General features: G+C 49.3%; 1 protein-coding gene across 2 annotated transcripts in view; it reads right to left on the bottom strand.

The window, feature by feature from the left end:
- FAM53B (family with sequence similarity 53 member B) overlaps positions 1 to 21,368 on the bottom strand; it is a 126,599-nt gene that overhangs the window by 97,298 nt on the left and 7,933 nt on the right. The gene's annotated exons all lie outside the window — the stretch shown is intronic.

Genomic DNA, 21,368 nt, shown 5'->3' on the forward strand with positions numbered 1-21,368 from the left:
AACCCATCCTGAGGTGTCCCAGCCAAACACCAACCTTGTGGAACTGATGTTGAAACATGGTATTAGGGGTTCCACTGCAGGCAGGAAAAATGGGCAGATGACGAGTATCTTGGAGAGGGTAGAAGTGGGACAGGAAGCCATCACTTTCCATTCTTAACTGCATGGATGTATAGACGTGCTGGATAACTTGCAAAGGGTAAAGTGTCTCCCAGGAAGCCCAGGGTGCTTCTGGGCCTGCAGGGAGTCACAATGGCTTCTTGCAACCCCAGCTGGAACCTGTATCCACCTGTCCCTATCTCCCCAGGTCCTGTGCCTCCTGCCTCTGCCTCCACCACAGCCACCCTGCCCTTCTCTAAAAGTTCATTTCCAGGTTGTTTGTGGGGAGCCCTCCCCTCCACGTGTGCAGCCTAGGTGTGGCCCTCCCTCAGTCATCCTGTGGCCTCAGCACACAGCCTGCCCACAGCAGCAACCTGACTGATACCTATCTGCTAAGTCAGTATCACAGCAAGAGCACTGAACTTGAGTCCACGCTCAGCCCAGCTCAGTCCCAGAGGAGCTGCAGGGCCCTGGCTGAGCTCTGTAACTTTGCTCAGCTTTCTGCCTTTGTAACACGTAAGAAGTCACACTTGTTCTGCCCGCCTCAGCTATAAGTTAAGGAGGTAAAATGCCCTGTAGGTGGGGGCACTACAAAAATATCCCTAGAAACACTGAAATCCTTAGGCAGACACAATTCCTAGCAGGGCACAGACCCTTATTAAATGCTCATAAATTGGATAAAAGCATCTTGTCTTCACAGCTACAGTATTAGCTTCTAGGGGCCAAGAATATGCTTTTGAGTCCTCCAAGCACCTCGCTCCTGCAAGTGGGTTGGTGGACATTCAGCAGGGCGAGTGAGAGTGGCTGGCTGCAGGCATGAAGCACCTGCTGACACAGCTACAGTATTAGCTTCTAGGGGCCAAGAATATGCTTTTGAGTCCTCCAAGCACCTCGCTCCTGCAAGTGGGTTGGTGGACATTCAGCAGGGCGAGTGAGAGTGGCTGGCTGCAGGCATGAAGCACCTGCTGACCCCAGACAGAGAGGGCATACTCACCCCTCCCTCACCCCTCCCTCACCCCTCCCTCCACAGGAAGGTGTGTCCTTGGAGGTGCTTTCTTCAGTAACTGGGGCTAAAACATATTCCCTGATCTAGTCCTTCAGGTAATCAAAGGCTGCCAAAGGCCACACTTGGGGAAGGACTGGGAGTCACACTACACAGCTTGAAAGAGACTTGTCCTATGTCCCTGGCTGAACAAAGTGGCCCAAGCTCCCCTATGTGTCTCCTTAATGGAAGGGGGGAAAGCAAAACAAGACAAAACAGTAAACTGAGCTGCTGGACCAAATCGGAACTCTGCTCTCCTGGACTTTTCAATATTGTAGGGATTTTCTGCTTTTTAAAGCAAATAACATTTCAAGAGGAGGGGGAGGAATGACATTATTCAGGGACATAAAAGTGCTGAGATCCAAAAAGCCAAAACAAATCTGAACATGGGAATGAGACAGCCCATGTAGTTTCTTGAAACTGAAGCCAACTGCATGCATGACTTGTCAAGAGTTCATTTATCAGTGAAAAATAACTGACAGACGAGCTTCCTATACGCACTCCCGTAATTCTCACGACCGCTCATGTACTTTTAACCCACAAACACTATGAAAGAAGAGCTTGCTATAGACTGGACGTTGCTTGACACACTCAAAAGGAAGAAGACAGGGACAAGAGGCACGGAGAGAGAACTCACACTTACCGAGTGGCCACAGAGCTAGATGCCGCCTTCTGCTCCAAACCAGAGGAAGGGAAAGAATGGGAAGAGAATCAGAGGGCAATGAGGGGACTGCAGCGGGCCCCAAAGATAATCTACTATCATGTTAAGCCACTTAGCCTAAGACAACCATGACCTGTTCTTCAGTCGGACCTATTTATAAGTATACTGAATTTACTCAAACCATGACTAAAAACCCACAGAAGAGGGGTGGGAAAAAAAAAAAGATTTAAAAACAAAAATGGAAAGACCCAAACAAAAGGCTGTGGGGCCTAGGTGGATCAAGCAGGACTTAGTGGATGGGGGCTCTGGGCCTGACAGTGCCACTTACTGGCTCTGCCCAATTTGCCAAGTTATTTCCCTCCTCGGAGCCTCAGTTCCCTCACGTGTCAAATAGGATGCTGGGCCAGATAAGTTGTTTCTGACTAGTGAGACTCTAACTGCAGTCACATATCAGGTATGTGGCTTTAACCAGGTCTTTATGCCTCTCTGGGCCTCAGTTTCCTCACGTGTCATAGGCAAATGGCAGCTCTGGAGAGAGCATGAAAATCAATAGATTTGAAGGTGCTGAATGAACTATGAGAAAGGACAGTAAGTTGATGATGCCCATCTTGGATCAACTGCTATGCTGGCCTTTCCAGTCCCACTCAGACCTGACCTGCAGTTCAAGGTCCAGGAAACTGGACAACGGCAAAGGCCAAATCCTTACTTGCTGCCATGAAGTGCCCTGGCTATGACCTTCCATAAAGCAGAGTCAGAAGCAGGCCACAGTGACATTCTTGCAACGGGTGGGACAGAGGTAGGGAGGAGGTGGTGTTGCAGAACCAGCCCCCTCTCTTACATATCCATGGGGTGAGGATGGGGATGTATGCATGATTGCATATTCCGAGTTTAATCCTTATGCAGACAGGGGCATCTTGGTGTCTTTCAGTGACAACCTGATTTAGAGGAGTTTCTTAGAGAGCCAGGAAGTTAGCCAGTGACCAGTTTTGACATCTTCATCTTCTACCTCTTAGGACAAGAATCTCCTTCTCCTTTACAAAATGTTGATGGGCTCTCGGACTCTCCCTCTCCTGCAGGACACTCCACCCCCAGCCCAGGCTACACACATGGCTTTCCTACCGGTGCAGCTCCAGTCGCTCAGCAGGCAGGGAGAAGCATTCCCGTTGGTGTCTACAGCTCTCACAGAACCCCCAGAGCCACTGCACAGAGGGAAGGTAATCTCTCAGCAGCTGGGCCTTGGAACACAGCTGCGAGGGCAGTGATCTCTTTATCTAGGAGGCCTGCAGTCTGGGGCCCCAACACACTGGTTGAAGACAATATCACACTGGGACATGACAGGTGATGCAAGAAGATCCCAACAAGCTCTGTAAGAACTGCTATAGGCACGAGAGGCACCAGGTTGCCCATTTGCCACCCACTCATCAGAGGTCACATCTTAACCTCAGCTCACACTTCAGGACTTCCCCCTTCCTGATCTGACTGAGTCATATCTACCAACCTACAGGGTCTGTTGTAGAAATTAATCAGACAGGCTCATCAGTCACATGGTAAGCCTTCCGCCTTCTCCCCTCTACCCCCACATCACGCTGCAAGCTCTACCACACATTCGAGAATGCCATCATCTGCCAAAACAAAACTGGAGGGACTCTAAGCTGACAGGCAGGTCTGTCATATGACAAGTATACCCAAGCTCTGTGGCACCTCTCAGGTCAAACAGCCAAAGCTATCTACCTGACTCCTACTGCAGGGGAGGGTTCTGGAGGGCAGGATAAACTCTAGTAAGACTACTCCCACCAGCAGCCACAGCACAATGGCAGGGGAGCTGCTGCATGTGTAACAACAGCCATCTGTCTATACACAGATCAAAATAGCACCAGATTCTTGCCTCTTAAGGCAGAGAAAGAGATTGCTGCAAAGAAGAGCTTCACCTCCAGGCGCAGTGGCTCACGCCTATAATCCCTGCACTTTGGCAGGCTGAGGCAGGTGAACTGCTTGAGCCCAAGAGTTCAAGACCAGCTGGGCAACATGAAGAAATCCCCATCTCTATAAAAAGCTTTAAAAATAGTCCAGCATGGTGGCACACACCTGTGGTCCCAGCTACACAGGAGGCTGAGTAGGGAGGATCACTTGAGTCAGGAAGGTCGAGGCTGCAGTGAGCTATGATAGTACCACTTCACTACAGCTTAAGTGACAGAGAAAGATCCTGTCTTGCAAAAAAAATAAAAAAAGAAGAAGAAGAAAGCCTTCATGGAGTCCTAAGTCAAAGCTAAGTCCAGGCATGATGTGGCTTTAAATTACTTAGAACCGGCCAGGGAATTAATCTAATAAGTCTAGAGGAACAGCTGCTCAACGGGTCTTGAGCTCCTTCTTTATTTTTTTGGCATGCCATGGGGGTGGGGAAACAGGAGAAGAAAGGGGCACCTCATTTGTAAACACTTGCCCCACTTTCTTTTAAGCACTCTGGATATGACAATCAGGCCTCCTAACTTAGGGCAAAGACCTGGGTGGAGGAGCGTTAAAGAGGAAATAACACAGCCAACCAGAGTCACCCGGCTTAAAAGCAAACACCTTGGGATGCCAAGGTGAACTCTTCTAGGCTTTTCGTTACAGATCTAAGCAAGACTCAAAAGACTGGAAGAGTTAACCCAACTTCCAAAAATGAGTAATCATCTTCCTCATTAGAAATGGCCCAGGCTCCAGAAACAAAGATTCATTCTATTGTTTGTCCGCAGCACACCCCAAAGTGCTTGACGGACTGCCAAGTACACCAGCTGCAGCTGTAGCTGTCACTGTCCCCCTAGTGGAGCCATCTGAACCAGGCTTCGGTGTACTTCCCTTGCTCTCAGGAAGCTCATTCACTAAGTCAGCAGCAAAACTCTAAAGCCAGGACTCTGAGCACTCCTCCACGCACCTCCCAAATCAAACGTGGACTGGCCTTCACCTCGCTGTGGAAAAGGGTTCTTCCCCAGTGTCATCTGGATGGAGGAGTTCAAAAATGTGCAGGAGAAGGAAAGGTTACACATCAAACCACCAACACAGCCAGGCACAGTGGCTCACGCCTATAATCCCAGCACTTTGGGAGGCCAAGGCTGGCGGATCACCTGAGGTCAGGAGTTCGAGACCAGCCTGGCCAACATGGTGACACCCTGTATCTACCCAAAATACAAAAATAGCCAGGCATGGTGTTGGGCGCCTGTAATCCCAGCTACTAGGGAGGCTGAGGCAGAACTGCTTGAACCTGGGAGGTGGAGGTTGCAGTGAGCCGAGATCATGCCATTGTACTCCAGCCTGGGTGACAAGAGTGAGACTTCATCTAAAAACAAAAATAAAAACCACCAACACTAGCCATCTGCAGATCCAAGGGAGGTGGCATAGATGATGTTCTCAGACTTAAAAATAACAATAATACCAGCCTAGACAATATAGTGAGACCTCATCTTGACAAAAAATAAATTAGCCAGGCATAGTGGCATGTGCCTGCAGCCCCAGATACTCTGGAGGTGGAAGCGAGAGAATCACTTAGGTAAGCCAAGGCTGCAGTGAGCCCTGATCACACCACTGCACTCCAGCCTGGGCAACAAAGTGAGATCCTATCTCAGAAAATAACAATTTTTTTAAAGTCATAAAACGTAAAAACAAAAAAAGAAACCCTATCAGACTGAATAGCTGGATGGGATCAGAATGGATGAAATTTAACTAGTACTGGTCAGACGCTGGCATTGAAGCACCAAAACCCAGTTTCCAGCGTGCTGATGAATAGTTAACAGCACGCCACAAGCCCTGACAAAAGCCTGCGTGGCAGGCAATTGTGCTCATTCATTCAACAAACCCTTACTGAGTGACTACTTTGTGACTGCTAGGATGATGGTAGGGGCTGAAGACACGAACATACATAAGCCACAGTCTCCACTCCCACGGAAGTGAAAACTACTAACAACTGATGGATGAGTGAAATAAAAACTAAATAAAAATGCACTAAAAGGCAGAGAATATTTTAAAAATAGCATGATAAAAAAAGCATGATAAAATAACTGGGACTGCTAAAGTTCAGAAATCTGGACCGGCCGCGGTGGCTCACACCTGTAATCCCAGGACTTTGGGAGGCCAAGGCGGGTGGATGGCTTGAGCTCAGGAGTTCGAGACCAGCCTGGGAAACATGGTGAAATGCATGTCTACGAAAAATAAAAAAAAAATTAGCTGGGCATGGTGGTGCATGCCTGTGGACCCAGCTACTCGGGAGGTTGGGGTGGGAAGATTGCTTGAGCCCGAGAAGCAGAGGTTGCAGTGAGTCTGGATCATGCTGCTGCAGTCCAGCCTTGGGGACAGAGTAAGAACCCATCTCAAAAAATAAAGTTCATAAACCTGCATCACAACCTTCATGGGATGGTACAAAGTCACCTTGCAGTCTCTCCCTCCCATACCCTGGCAGGTCCTCTGCCTGGACAGACTCTTACTCAGTTCAATTGTTAATAAATCAACAAACTATTGACTAGAACTGTGATGTTCATGAGGCCCAAGTCTAGCAAGTGCCAGAGGTGGCATCCACATCCACAAGGCCCCAGCATACAACGCTGGCAGAGTCGCACTGCAGGCCTCGGTTCTGGCTGGCCTTGTCCTGCAGGGCATGGCCTGAAGGTCAGAGTCTGTAAGGGAGTCTCCCCAAGCAACACCAACCACACCCCTGGGCGAACCTTGCTTCCAGAGACCACACTGGGCCAGGTCTCCTTTCACAGAGGTTACTCATGGGAGACAGTAAAGGAGTAAGACAGCGTCCCCAAAACTCAGCAGAATCCAACTTAAAAGTCACTTGCCTTTCACAAGGGAAAACAAGTCAACCTCTAGAGAAATGAGCATAAAACACAACCTGCCCATGTCCTCGTGCAGTTCTATCCTCCTCACTCACTCTCCCTGTGAACACATGTGCCTCAAGTGCCAAATCAGCCTGCCCTGCAGACTGCCCTACTCTTGAGCAAAATAATACATATCGTCTCGTTAGGCACAGCCAAGGTGGGAAGTGACCTAACTGCCTAACAGGAAGGACAGGATAAAAACACACTGCAACACCATGCAAAGGACAAAACGCAGCTTTCTAAGAGGCTATGAGAATATGTGGAAGCTTAAAAAAATGTGATCTCATAGAAGTAAAAAGCAGAACAGAGGAGACTAGAGGCTGGGAAGGGTAGGGGGAAGGTGGGGAATAGGAAGAGATTTGTTAAAGGATACAAAAGTACAGCCAGATAGAAAGAGTAAGTTCTAGTGTTCTATAGCACTGTAGGATGACTAGCGTTAACAATATTATGTAGTTTCAAATAGTTACAAGAAAGATATTGAACATTCCTGACACAAAGAAATGATAACCATTTGAGATGTTGGATATGCTAATCACCCTGAGCCCATCATCATACATTATATGTGTCACAACATCACTATGCACCCCATAAATAGGTACAATTATGTGTCAATTTAAATTTAAATTTAAAAAATTAAAAAAAAAAAAAAAAGGCTTCAGGAGCCCAACACGTCCAGAGAGAAAACCATCTTCAGGTATAGTGCTAAGTAGAAAACCAAAGATCAAAACCATGGGTATATTAAGCTCCCATTTGGGTGAAACTAAATAAAGAATTGTGCCAGTAATACAGAAGTCCTGGAAGGATACAAAGGAAGCTTAACATAAAAGCTGTCTTCCGGGAGGGGAAATGGGTAGCTGGGAACAGAGATGAGAGAAGACTCTTCAAGAAATGGATTTTTGTATGTTTTGAATTTTGAACCAAACGAGGTATTGACTTTCACAAGAAATAGGTAACATTTTCTAAAATCAAAAATATAAAAAACACTATTTTTATATACATATTTGTGCGTGTATATATCTGTGTATTCTTGCACATGCATATGGAATATCTCTGGGAGGACAAACAAGAAAATAGCATTAGGAGCTCCCCCCAGGAAGGAGGGAGACATGTAGCTGGGGACAGGGATGAGGAAACTGCTTTTCACTGCTGAGTTTGTACACATCCATGCACTGCCTATTCTTAAAATACTCTGGAGTTCTCCAAATACCACATGCAGTTTCCTGCCTCCAGGCCTCTGCTCATGCTGGTCTCTGGAGCTAGACCTTGCCGCCTGCTTCCCCTGCTACCTGCTGCCCTCTCAGCCTCCAGACTCTCTAATCTCATCTTTTAAACTCAGCTCAGGTGTCACCACCTCCAGGCAGACCTCCACACCCCACACTGAGTCAGGTCACGCCTTCTGCCTCTGTGCAGAATGCAGAGCTTGAATCACAGGGCCATGAAACGAACCAGCGAGCTGCCGCCCCAACAGACTGTGTGCTTCTGGAGGGCATGAGCCCAGCCTCAGTCCCCTGAGTCCCCAGAACCTGGCACAAAGAGCTGCTCAGGAAATGTCTGCTGAAACAAAGAACACAATCACCACGTTAAGTCAAGTCTCAACGTTCTTGGTGCCAAAGATACTTAAATCTCTCTTGCTTGCAGGGGGTTTCCGACAGCTATCAAAATGTTGTTAACACTAATCCCAAGCACTGCACCTCCCGATCCACGGAGGGGCTGAGCTCAAAGTTTTCTGGGTTCCACAGCAGCACAGCATAACAGAAAAACACAGTGACCAGCACAAAAACCCCTGCATCTGATCATGCTCACACCTCCTCAGGAACCTGCAAACACTCATCAGAGTTTCTGTGGGGGGAGGGCGGCCAGCAGCCCTCTCACACCCAATCATGGGAAAACCGAGAGCCCAGGGCCCTGCCCTAACAGCTTTGTCTTCTATGTTCTTCTTTTAGGAGGAAGAATCTTGCTGCAGTCAGGGCCTGATGTGAGGGAGGCAGCACTTGCAGGGCCGGCCCTGGGCCAGGCAGAGCCTGGACAGACCAGGCCTCTGCAGGAACCCCAGTGGGACAGGGAGGGCCAAGGTCTTGGGAGCCTCCACAGAGAGCAAAAAGGGTCAAGGGGAAGATTATATACACATGTGATGCTGCACGCCTTAGAACAGACTTTTACTCAGAAACAAAAAGTATTTCTAGGTGACTGTAGTTAAACTGGCAACTCTCATGCACGCCCTGTGTTGTGCTTCTCTCTGGACTGTATTTCCTCCCGGTATCAGTCTCGTCCCAAGTCCAACACACACCAGGCTGGCTGTGCTAGGGACGGAGGGATGATGGCAGGTAATACATAAATAAGTTCGTGTAAACAGCATGTGTTCAATTAGGTTTCCCACAAGGCACGGAACATCATATGATAATAAATCCACAAGGACAGAGGAGTGAGCCTGGAATTCCAAGTGGGGTGGTAAAGATCTGGGGAGATTTCCTAGAGGAAGCAGCAGGAGTGTTGGGCAGGAGTTCAATGCCAGAGATGGGGTGAGGGTATTCTATTAGGATGCTGCTAAATGACATGTCTGACACTCCAGCAAGCTAGGGGGATGGGGCTGGGAGTGGAGGGCCCCTTCCCAGCTTTTGATGGAAGGGGCCTCAGGATGTCCAGACAGGTCAGCCGCCACAATATCGGCCAGTGCCAGCGCCCTCACAAGGCCCAGGCAGGGGAAGCTCCGCACACCAGACAGCCACAAGCCGCCACCCTGCTCCCTGCCTCCCATCACTCTATTTCCACCTCTCAGCGGTCTGCCCTCTCAGAGCTCTCCTGCCTGAATAGCAGGCAAACAAGCTGAGCTGGGGGCAGGGGGAGGTGCACAGGCTGGTGGTTTACTCAGCTGAACAAAGCCAGGTGACCCAGGGGATTCCAAGAGGTCGTCCCAAACGTCCTTCTTTTGTAAATGGCAGCATAAAGGTAGGAAGCTGCAAAACAGTTATTTCCATCCCCCAGTATACCAACAGTCCAGCCCTCACCCAAGCAGCTCGCCCAGAACGCCGACAGACAATACAGTAATTGTGTTCTCCCTTGGGGAATGGGAGTGGCCACACACAGCCCCATATGAGAATGTCACGATCATCTCAGACTCCCGAGTTACAAATATGTGATCAAGGCATGTGCTGGGCACGCGCTTCCCACGTGTTTTCGTGGATATGAAAGCACAAGGGCCAATGTGCCCAGCTGCTGGGGACTGGGAGCTGCAGAAGGCAGAGTACTGGGGCAAGGAGAAAACCACACAGAAACGCTCCATTCAAAGCCACGACTGAGTCAGTGTCCCCTTGTTTCTGAGGAGTGAGAGTAGCAGGGGGAACACTCCTTGACAAAACAAAACTGTGAGCAAAACTGCAAGGCCAGGCAAAGCCAGTGGCTGCCCGCCACCTCCCAGTGACTACATCTGGAGCTAAAGACACAAGACCAGCAGTTCACTCTGGACAACTAAAACCCCCAAATGAGAGGAAACCACCACTAACCACTTAGACGTGCCCACTGGCTGACTGTATGGACTCCAACACTCCACGTCCTGGCTCTGGGCCTGCTTCCTCAGATGGGCCCCAGGGTCTCTCACCTCCAGCAGCCCTGGCTAGGCTCAGGTGTCATCAGGTAAGGGAAAGAAAGGGGACAGCAGTTGATTCTGGACATGGTTAAGCACTCTATTTCCCATCACCGCACAGAGACACTGATTTCAGGGCACCTGAAACGAAGGGCGCCCGGCCTTGGACTGACGGCAGTGAGTGGGAAGCCTCGTGAAGCATTCCCGAGTACAGGGTAACCTGCTTTGTCCATGACAGCTCTGTCAGTTCGACCCAAATGCAGCCTGTCTTTGGTGAGAATGGACAAAATCAACCTATCTGGGAAACCAAAAGCTCAAAACTCAGAATCACCAAGGCTGCCTCCATTAGTATCTGGGTTCCAGGTGGAGGGGGGAAACCGAGATGGACGGTGGATGGTGCGTGTTAGTGACAGAATTACCTAAAGGTAGGAAATCAATGTGACTCCAGCTATCACGGTGGAGAGTCTGAAGACAGCTTCCACGAAGATGGCTGAATGGAAAACAAAACATCTCTGGGAATCTAGTTTCAAGTTTCCCAGAAAATAAGATGCAGTGGAGAAAATGCAAGGAAAGATGAGCCTCGTATGCCAGGCAGCCGAGACCCACACAGGCCAACCCACATCCTTGCTGAGGGGAACACTGGGGTATCTGGCACCTGCTTCAGCAGTGTGCACTGGTTCTCCAAGCGTGGACCCTGGATCAGTAGAAAATCGCCTGGGAACTCATTAGAAAGAAAAAGTTTCAGTCCCCAACCCCAGACAAACTGAATGAGGGGTGGGACCCAGCAATTGTGTTTAGTTAAGCCCTCCAGGTTGAGTCCGGTAGTCCCTAAAGTTTGAAAAACACATTTTTACTGGATTTGGTACCTAAAACCCTAGTAACTGGGAGGACAATTTTGCAGATGAGAAAATGGGGATCCATAAAAATTGAGTTTCTTGCAAAAGTCATGAGGTCAGAATTGGACAGGTGACCTACTATCCACCCCCAGCACGTCCTCTGGCCAGGCCCTGGAAATCTAATTCTAGATCAAGATGATCCTTGGCCTTCAGGAGTTCCAACAGTCCCTAGAATGCACTGAAGGAGAACAGTGGCATCGTCAGAGCCTTGGGGCCCCTTCTCAAGGCTCTTGGCCCAGCAGAATCAGAGGCTGAACCAACCACCCAGGTGCACAATGCCCTGACCAGTAGGTGAGAAGGAGGCAGGTGAGGATGCCGTGTTTCTGCTGCAAATAAAAGGGGTGGGAAGGGCTTTCAGGCAATGGATTGACAGGCTACATTTTTCAAATTCAGCAAACCATTTGGAATGACACGAGCAATCCCAAAGGTTGACTATGCGGTGAAATATGTGTGAGAATCAGAAGGAAACAAAAAGTCACAGAATAGTTGCCACAAGAAGAGGTAAAAACAGGGTTGAGTGAAAGAGATAAATGACAGGAGGGATTGCTATTAGATACTTGAAGAAATATGAAGAGAACACCTCAATTCTTTGAAAAATATTAATTACCATCTGGCGAATCTTTGCTTTACTTCCACTTGCTGTATTGAGTCTCTGTCGAAAGAATGAGCTAGAAGAATGAGCTGAGATGCATGTTTCATCTACCCTAAGAAATTTGTCTAACACCAGAAGTTATCTACTTGGTACGCCTGTCATGAGAATTTAAAAATTAAATCTTTATTTGTAAAAAATCCCTTGCAGTATCTACTAAAATCCAGATGGCACTTTTTATTTATTTAGTTACTTATTTATATTTGGAGACAGGGTCTCACTCTGTCACCCAGGCTGGAGTGCAGTGGCACAATCTTGGCTTACTGCAACCTCCGCCTCCCAGGCTCGAGCGATCCTCCCGCCTCAGCCTCCCAGTAGCTGGGACCACAGGTGCTTGCCATAACACGCGGCTAATTTTCGTATTTTTAGTAGATGGGTTTTCTCTATGTTGACTAGGCTGGTCTCGAACTCCTGGGCTCAAGTAATCCGCCTGCCTCGGCCTCAGGAAGGCACTTTTAGATAAGAAGATTAAACTAGTGAAGCACCTGAGTGATTGGCGGGGAGCTGGGGGTGCGGGGGTACAAAATGAATCCCCAGGTCACCCAGCATCACAGGGCCATTCAGCGGGTAGAAGGGCCCCTAGGCTGAGACTGGCTCCCGAGACTTCAGGGACATTATCTGTACTTTCAGAGTTTCTATTAGTGTCCTGAGTACTGGCTTATCTTTGCAAGTTTACTAGCAGGTGGAACACGAGGTAGCAGGATTATGACGGCAATGACCTTGAGCACTGCAAACAGCCTGGGCATTTCTACTAGTCACTGCCACTCACCATGGTTCGCCCTGTGCCAATAACCTGGAGAGCCAGAAAATCTGAATCTGTCTTCTGAATGTCTTATCCACTCCCGGGATCTCAAACTCAAATGCCTTCCAGGGCCAAGTAGGAAACATAAATGAGAGAAGCATGCTGCACAGGAATCGAGATGATATGCAGAGAACATGGCTGGTCCACCATGGACGGCTCTGGCTACAGCTAACTGTGGTGGGCTGTTTGGGAAAGAAGACCCAGGCTACTATTAAAATTTATCTTCTGGCTTGTTAAGAGAAACTGAAAGTAAAGACTTCTTTGCACAATCTCCTTTTTATGTTCTCAAGAAATTTAAAAATTTGTAAAGCATCATATGAGCCAAACAAATCATGTGTGAGGAACACATCTGGCCCCCAGACCACCGGAGTGCAAACTCCGGTCTACATGATGCTGACGATTCAGACCCCCTGAAAACACCCAAACAACTAAGTTTCATCTTGGTTTGAAGATCTCAATGGGCTCGCTTGGCCTTAGCGATTCAGTCGCGCATTCGCATTGGCACCACTCCCTTGCTCATTCGGTGAGTTAGCTAGAGGCCTGAAAATGACTAGACAGCTCAGACTGTGTGAAATGCCATGCACAACAAAGTAGACCCAGAAAACTCCCAATCACAGCCAGCAGAGGCCTGCCTTCACACCCATGGACTTGGAGAGACAGTTGATCTGGTTTGTTCACTCGGTCTGATCCCACGGGAGGCCGTGGCACCCATTCCATGGAGCAAACCATGGCATTATCTGAAGTCAAGCAGAGTCTGGGGTCTGCCCTGCCCCCACCAGGAGAGCTCCCTTCTGGCCTCGCCCACGAGGTGGGGTAGGGAAACAGTTTCCATGCCAAATACTTCTAACACACGCAAGTAAACCCAGCAGATGGAACAGACAATTCTGGATCCCTGACGCCTCCAGACTGCTGGCTTCGGTTGGGTCATCATGAAGAGAACAGCTGCTTCCTCAATCATGACTACCGCACAGAACAGAGGATGCTGTTTTGATGACTTCTATGCAAGATATAGAAACAAGAGGGGAGTTTCCTGCCTTTTATTTCAAAATAGCCCAGGACAAACGAAGACTTCTTGTACCATAACAACACATTCAAAGGGAAAGCTTGATGGAGTTGGTTTTCTTAAATGTCACCCCACAGTGAGCAACCTACTTCTCTGCCCACAGGCCATGATAAAAATGTCATCAGGGACCCATGCAGAGGAGCAAGAGATTTCTCTTTGAAACAGCAGCATGTGCACGACTGGGGACAAAACTAGGTGGTAAGGAGAAACCGGCTTTGGAGCAGAGGGACCTGGATTTCAAGCCAGGCTCTAGCCCATCACAAGTCACAGTCTCTCAGGGACATGGCAGAAGCTCAGTTCCTGCCCAGTGAAGTGGGGCTAGTCACCCCCAGCTGAGCAGATGGAGAGAGAATGTATGCGGAATGCTTGGCACACAGTAGGTTCTCAGAAAACGCCAGCACTCTAAAAACAGATAATTTCCATTATAAATGTATCTGTGCCTGGGTTCTTTCGGGCACATGGAATTAGTCTCCCTGAGTGCTGGGACAGCAGTGAGAAATTAAGGGCAGAGCCCAATCTCGAATGATCTCACCCTCCACTGGCTGAAAGAGGAAGACACAGGAGACCATTCTGGGAGTGGCTGGCTACAGGCAAGCACAGTGTCAAAGGTGGCAGCGGGACGGGAGGGGGACACGTACTCAAGGCTGGCCTTCCAAGGCTATTCTTTTCCCTTTTAAAGCATGTGGGGAAAAAATCTTCCATGTACGACGTCTTAAACACAACTTCCTCCCTACCAGGCACTTCCTTCATGCAACTGTTCTAGAGCTAAGTTCACCAGGCTTTTACTTATCTGGTTTTCTTCTTCTTTTCACTCTTGCCCAAGGTCCTAAAAAGTCCTCCTGGTATCTTATTCTTGCATTTTATAAAGGTTTCCATCCTGATTACAGAGGGAGTGGGCATTGTTTAAAGTGTGAAGATTCGTGCAGATTGTACCCATGTAAACCAAACATGGAAAAGCCAGCCATTCCCAACAGGAGCGCTGGACCAGACTTCTGACTGTACAATGCATTTCAGAGACTCCAATGTAGACGGCCTGGACTACAACCAGCCCTCTGGTTGTAGTCACACAGCTCTTCTCCACACTCAGAGTCCATCAGCATGCACAAATGTGGGGTAGATGGGGCCAGCACTGATGCGTTTATGCCTGGGTCTGATGAACTGGAGATCTATGCCCTCCATATTTGCCTTCACCCCTCAAAATGACTCTGCCCCTAGTTAGCTTCCAAAGAGATTCCTATTCAGAGCATTTATGGACCAAGCAACACAAGAGCTACAGTTCAGCCCAGCTCCAAGCTACTCAACACACGGTATCAGTGTTAGCAGTGGACAGCATTTTAAGAAATAAGTCACATGATACTAGCTAGCTGAGGGACCTGGAACTCACCTTCCTTTCTCATGCCACACAATAGCCATCATTTTGAATGAATGAAGTAGTTCTTTATCTGATGCCCATGGAAAACATGGTCATTTCATCAGACCACGTATTTCCCATTCCAGCACAGTAGGAACAATGGTATAACCCATCAGGCCCAAATGGCCCAGAGCAGAACAGATCTGAATACATGAAAATGGGATTTCTGCAGGACCCAGCATGCAAACACACATGGGGCACTGGACACGGCAGAGTTGACGAAGCCAGTGGCCCCAGTGAACCAGGAGCTGGGGTTACAGGCTGCAAAGGGGCATGGCGGGGGCCTGCCAACCGTCATAAGATCTAGGGACAGCCTCTTCACTCCAGGCCCAGGTTCCCTCTGCCACAGCAGACATTTCTCCATCACCTTACAGTCAACGAACTCTATTTTGTGTGTTGGGAGCAGGAAGGTCCACTGTCTTTCTTGTCCTTCACCAGAATGCCTTCTCTGCACTTTTGGTTCCCTCAGATTTGGATTCTCCCCACACTGGGACACAGTCTCGTGTGCTCCTACCTGCAATGACAGCAACGTTCTGGGTCTGTGCTATGCAACAAGAGAGGTGACCAGCGCATGCAACTATTGAGCATGTGACATGTGGCTAGTGCAACCAAAGAATGAAGTCTTCATTTCATTTAGTTTCAGTTAATTTAAATCGCCACATGTGGCTACACCTAACATACTCAATAGCCCAGGTCTGGAGTGCAGAGTATTCATGTAGACAAGAGGTCAGTACACTTTTTTCCTGTAAAGGGCCAGGCAATAAATATTTTAGGCTTTGTAGACACCGTGGTCTGTAAATTCTGCTGCTCTGGTGTGAAGGCACCCATAGATGTTACCTACACAAACGGGTGTGGCTGTGTCCCAGTAAAACTTTACTGACAAACGTAGGCAGTGGGCCAGGTTTAGTCATCAGGCTATAGCTTGCCAATCCTAAAGTTGGGAGTTCAAACCCCAGAACTACTGCCCATGAGCTAAATGACCTTGGGGACTTTACCTGACAGAACCCTATATTCTTCATCTATAAAAAGGGAATAATAACAGCACTCACTTCTCAGGGTGGTTATATGAATTAACTGCGAAGCCTAACACACAGTGGCATTCAAAAAGTACTTGCTGGGCGAATGAAAACGGGAAAGAACTGGGTGCTTGGACTCGCACTATCCTATTTATTCCTCCTCCTCTGCTAAGTAGGCACTATTATTCCCAGTCCGCAGATGAGAACATCACAGCTCAGAGAAGCGAAGTGGCTGAACCAAAGTCAAAAGCCATCAAGTGGCAGCACTAGAATCCAGGGATCCTTTTTACTGGTTCTGTGCCCTACTCTCCCTTCTCTCAGGCTTTTCTAACTGACATCAGCCCTACCCAACATTCTGTCCAACTGTCTGGGCTCATCTGTACTGCCTTGTACTATAAGAGGCTCCATTTATAAAGGAAATCATTAAGAAACACAAAATCAACCTTTTTTTCTTTTTTTTAAAGGAATCTAAGACGTTGAACTCTACTAGTTCCTGTTCCAAACACTGCTCTGGAGCCCATGTCTCCAGCAGTAACTCACTGGAACACCTCTCACAAGGTGGCTCCCCTCTATCGTGCGGGGACCCAATGAGGTAGGGCATGCTAGACCATCACATGAAGTTCCGGCTGTGGCCCTTCCCCACGTCACCTCCAAAACTATAAAATGCTTCCCCCACCTTGGAGATGGGAGGTCAGAAATGCTCCCTGCAGTTCTTTCCAGAGGTGCAGGGGCCTTCACATGGGCTGATGCAGCTCAAACATGAACTGAATGATGGCTTGTTTCTTCCTGCATTTGGCATGAAGACCCAGCTCCCTCCCAAGTCTTCTCCTTACCTCCTCCTGCCTATCTCCTCCTCCATGTCTGCCAGGATCAGCCCTGAGCAGAGGAGAGGGCAACCTGGGATTGCTGTCTTCTCCTCCAGGGCCGTAAGACACCAGTGGCTGTGACCACCATGTTGGCTCCAGTAGCAACCAGGGGGTAGGACAAAAATTGAGCCAATGCTAAATCAGAGACGAGCAGTCAGCCACTCAGGGAACAAGTGCCTGGGTTCCAGCTCTCGCCTGTGCCTACACTCGGGGCTAGAAATTCAGCCCTGTCTCCAACAGCGCCCAAAGCCTGGCCAGGCCAATGGCTGCCTCCCATAAGGAACTCCACCCTGGTTCCCCCAGGTTCCACTGATCCACCCAGAAACGGGCAGGATCAGCCATGCTCAGTCGTCGTCTTACAAGTGCAGGGGAAGGGGTTGGCCAGGCAGGAAGCCGGCAGACCCAGTAGTTCGGTGAGCAGACAGACAGGTGAGCAGACGGACACCACGCTGGCCACGCTCCTCCACGGCAGAGGAGCATGCCACCACGTCATGTCTCAGAACAATGACTTCCTAAAGTCATGTATAACATATAAGGACTTACCTGAACTTCACACATGCTTTTAAAAATCGTTTTTTGGCCAGGTGCAGTGGCTCACACCTATAATCCCAGCACTTTGGGAGGCCCAGGCGGGTGGATCACCTGAGGTCGGGAGTTCAAGACCAGTCTGGCCAACATGGTGAAACCCCGTCTCTACTAAAAATACAAAAATTAGCTGGGCATAGTGACACACGCCTGTAGTCCCAGCTACTTGGGAAGCTGAGGCAAGAGAATCACTTGAACCCAGGAGGTGGAGGTTACAGTGAGCCGAGATCACGCCACTGCACTCCAGCCTGGGTGACAGAGCGAAACTCTGTCTCAAAAAAAAAAAAAAAATCGTTTTTTTCCCCAAAGCAAGTTAGAACTCATTTTCCTGTGGTCTATTACATACCCTCCTGAGCCTAAGTGTCTGATCCCCTCTCTGCTTCAACTTCTGGCCATACAGCTCTTTCACTCGTTTGCTGCTCAACTTTTGGCCTATGTGGACGCAGCCAGGCCAGATCCTCTTGCACTTTCTTTTCTAACAGGTGAAGGCATGTGCTAACCTCCCCAGGAATGAGATGAACAGAGAGGTTTACTGTTAAAATCAAAACCATCTGCGGCTAACTTACTCACTTTCTTCTTCCCTCAGGAGGAAATGCAGATGAGCAAAACCCTACCAGCCCTGGAAAAGACACCCCACAAAGCCAAGATGGGCTGCTAACTGCAGTTTTGCCTCTGCCTCTGCACAGGTTCAGTATTTTTCTTAATTCTCCTCTTCTGGGCCCAGGTCACATGCCACACAGTCAACAGGGCCTGGAATCTGGGCTGGCATCTGAGGGCGGCAGAGGCCTCAGGCGCACTGGCCTCCAGGAGTCAGGTGACTCAGGCCTGCCATTCTCTCGAGTGTCTGTGTCAGCAGCTTCCCCCTGCCTTTGAGAACACTGGTGAGAACCGGCTATGACAGAGCCCAAGAGGCACCGAAGCTCCTTCTTCCATCGCACCAACATGGTTAGGTGCCTGTTTTTCCCTTTAAAGAAAAAATAGTTTTACACTGAATCGGACTGTTTCAACTCACACGCCAGAACTTTGACTTCTTTAGTTCCAGTGCAGCACAGGCAAGAGGTTCTGGAAGCTCTTGGGAATCCCAAGTGCCCCCGCTAAATGCGAGAGTTTTGCCTAAAAATAAACAAAGACCACATCACTCTGGCCAAGGCGGCACTTGATGAAAATTGTCAGAGGCTAGTCTCATGCTTCTCCAGGAAGGTCACTCCAAGGTCAAAAAGCTGGGCCCCTGGGCAGTGGCGCCCCGAAGGTGGGCCTTCTCCCAGCACTTCATCCTTCCCTTTACTGCCATCCTGACCTAGATCAGCTCCGCTCCCCTCTGAAATCTACACTCTTCTCACCCAGGCTCCAGGTCTCCCAGATTCCCTGACACAGTCTCATGTTGTTGTGCCTGGGGACACCTGCTCCCCTGGTCTGGAATATCTCCTCCTCCCCATTCTTCATCTGTCTAAACTCCTACTCATTCCTCAAGGCTCAGGTCAGCTGTCATCCCCTCCAGGAAGCCTTCCCTGCCCTCCTCTCTTCAGCTCAGTTAGAGAGACCTTCTATGACTTCCAGAGGACAGTGTGACTCACCAGTACCTTGTGTAAACATATCTTCATTCATTTATTACACTGTGTCTGGCACATAGTAGAACCTCAATAAACACCTGCAGTCTGACTGTCCATAACATGAGCTATGAACTCCCTAAAATCAGGGATTCAGTAGATGCATCTCTGAATTCCTCGGGGCCTGACGACGTGCCTGACACACATAGTAGATGTTACTCCATACTGATTGAATTGTACTGAGCCTGGGGGCCACCGCCATGGCAGGTATGTTCTGTGCTTATCACAGGAACAGTGACACACCCAAGGAGGACACAGTGGGTGAGGATGACACACTCCACCTGGCAGATGAGTTCTATCACATTCATGAGACCAGAGGCAGCCGAAGACACCTCGGAGACCTCCCTTATGCAGCCCTTGCTCACAAAGCTTCAGGATCTCATCGTCCTAGCAGAAGGTCTGCTTCAAGGCCACCCATGCCCAGCCACCTTGGTGATTCCTCTGAGAGGACGCTCTAGGACCAGCCCTAGAGGGGAGGGGCGGCCACAGTCTGGAGTCAGGGCCCCTCCCAGAACCTAGTAAACAGCATGAGTCTTCACACCCCATACAAAGGGGTCTCCCTCAAAGCTACCCAAAGTGCAGCAGGAAATCTCATGAGTCAAGACTGTCCATCCTGTTCACCCCACAGGATGCCAGCCAGCCCTAGACTCATGAGGAGTGATGCTCACCAGACCCAGGGAATAGACGCGTCAGGAGTCAGAGGCCTGCACCAACGGACGCCCAGGCGTGGTGCAGTCTGGACCCTTCCCTCTGTCCTCCAAGCCAAGGGCTCCTTTCAAAGCTTCAGCAAGCTTAGATGAGCTCTTGCTCCTGCAGACACTGAGGTCAGGTTCAGGTGGCAAAGGGATCTAGAAGCAGCCAGAATCACACCACAGGCCGAGCAGGGGGCAAGCGCCCCAGCTGCAACCACATAACCCACACCCAGAAGACGCTGACTCCAGGTGTCCAAGGCAGCTCCCCCAACATGAGAGGAATAGCAAAAAACAAAGGTGCCCACTGCAAAGCACCTAAAGAGAATCCAAAAGGTGGTAATGGGCCCCTCACTCTCAGTCTAGGTAGGGGTACAGCCATTAATTCCTTGGTTTCCAAAGAATTCATTTACAGAAGTGTGGGTCACAGTAGAGCCAAGACGGTGAGGCCACATCACGACCCATACATGCATTTAACTTTCTATGCTTAGGACCAAAACTAAATCACTTTTGGTAAACAAAGATTTAGTTTCCTAAAGAGAAAACTTAAAAGATTTCACCAGCCTCAACTCTTGGTAACAGACACACTGCAAACTAAACTGTAATGCATACTTTCAACTTTTCCTCCCAAGAAAACCCTGTACTACCTGAGAGAGGAGGATGCTGGAGGAGAAAAGGCTCTATCTGCCCCAGTCTGACCCGTCCAGCCAAGTCCAACTGCAGCTGAAGTCCCCTCTGCTCTGTCCTGTATCTTGTCACCACTGACTGACCTCCTCAGGGCAACCTGCCTGATTCCCGTCCTTCCGGCCCTCCTTCAGTCCTCACAACAACACACGATTGCCACAGGCTGTGTGAGATACTCACTAATGTTTGGGGGGCTCTCAGTGTCCCTACATGTGGTCTCATTCAGGGCCCCAAACCTATGGGTTGGGGTTGCTGTCAGCACTGCCATACTCCAGATGAGGGAATGGGGGCCAGAGGCAGTCGCCTGCTCAAAGGCACAAGGCATGGCCAACAAAGGGCAGCCCTGGGATTTGAGCCCAGGCTTCTGATTCCAAAGCTGAATGCTACTTTTGCCCTCAATGATACAGAACTGGGTTTCACTTAGATTCTGTCCAAAGTTCCTCTGTGATGCCAAAGAGTCCCCATTCTTCCTGCAACCACAAGAAGCACCTGGTTGGCACGCAGCTGGCCACGAGCTTTGCAGCAGAAGCCCTGCTTGCCCAGTCACACTCATCTCCTACCTGGCATCGCTCTGCAAGGCACTACGCCTGTTGCAAGGGGCTTTTCAAACAAGCTCTAAACTGATCTTCCTAAAAATGTTGGGTGGCAGGACCAGCAAGGTGAGAAATCAGAGGCCCAGAGAGGGTTACAGGGCAAATTAGGTCCAGCAAGTAGGCAGTCTGTGCCCACTACCTTCCAGCCAGGAAATTCAATCATTTGACCGCCAAAGGGATTCCATGGGAGAGCGGTTCCTACGGCCCGGCCCCCAGGATCATGCCACAGAGGGGCTTCCCTGCATCCCACTCTCCTTCTGGAGACTCAAAACCACAGA

Source organism: Rhinopithecus roxellana, chromosome 11 (assembly GCF_007565055.1).
Source record: "Rhinopithecus roxellana isolate Shanxi Qingling chromosome 11, ASM756505v1, whole genome shotgun sequence".
Lineage (NCBI taxonomy): Eukaryota > Metazoa > Chordata > Mammalia > Primates > Cercopithecidae > Rhinopithecus > Rhinopithecus roxellana.